The following is a 278-nucleotide window of genomic DNA, read 5'->3' as shown; positions in this document are numbered from 1 at the left end:
GTTTTGAAATACGCTTAAATAACTTTCCTTTGGCCGGCTTTGTTTTTTTTTCTGGCTTTCTTTTGTATCATCCCTTTGTATGTTGGCTGATATTCGTACTTGTGTGCAGTGCTTTCGTGTATGATAATGTGTGCTGGACCTGTTCTGTTGACTTCGTAAGGTGCTGAGAATATTCTTAGTCGCTAAGGGAGTTATCGTTGGCCACTGAGCAGTATTGTTTACAGTCTCACGCACTGTTTTACGAGTATGCCAAAGGGAACATCCAGGCAAGAGAGATA

This window comes from Penaeus monodon, chromosome 32, assembly GCF_015228065.2.
Source record: "Penaeus monodon isolate SGIC_2016 chromosome 32, NSTDA_Pmon_1, whole genome shotgun sequence".
Taxonomy (NCBI): Eukaryota; Metazoa; Arthropoda; class Malacostraca; order Decapoda; family Penaeidae; genus Penaeus; species Penaeus monodon.
The sequence above is the reverse complement of the archived record's forward strand: the minus strand, read 5'-3'. Positions refer to the sequence as shown.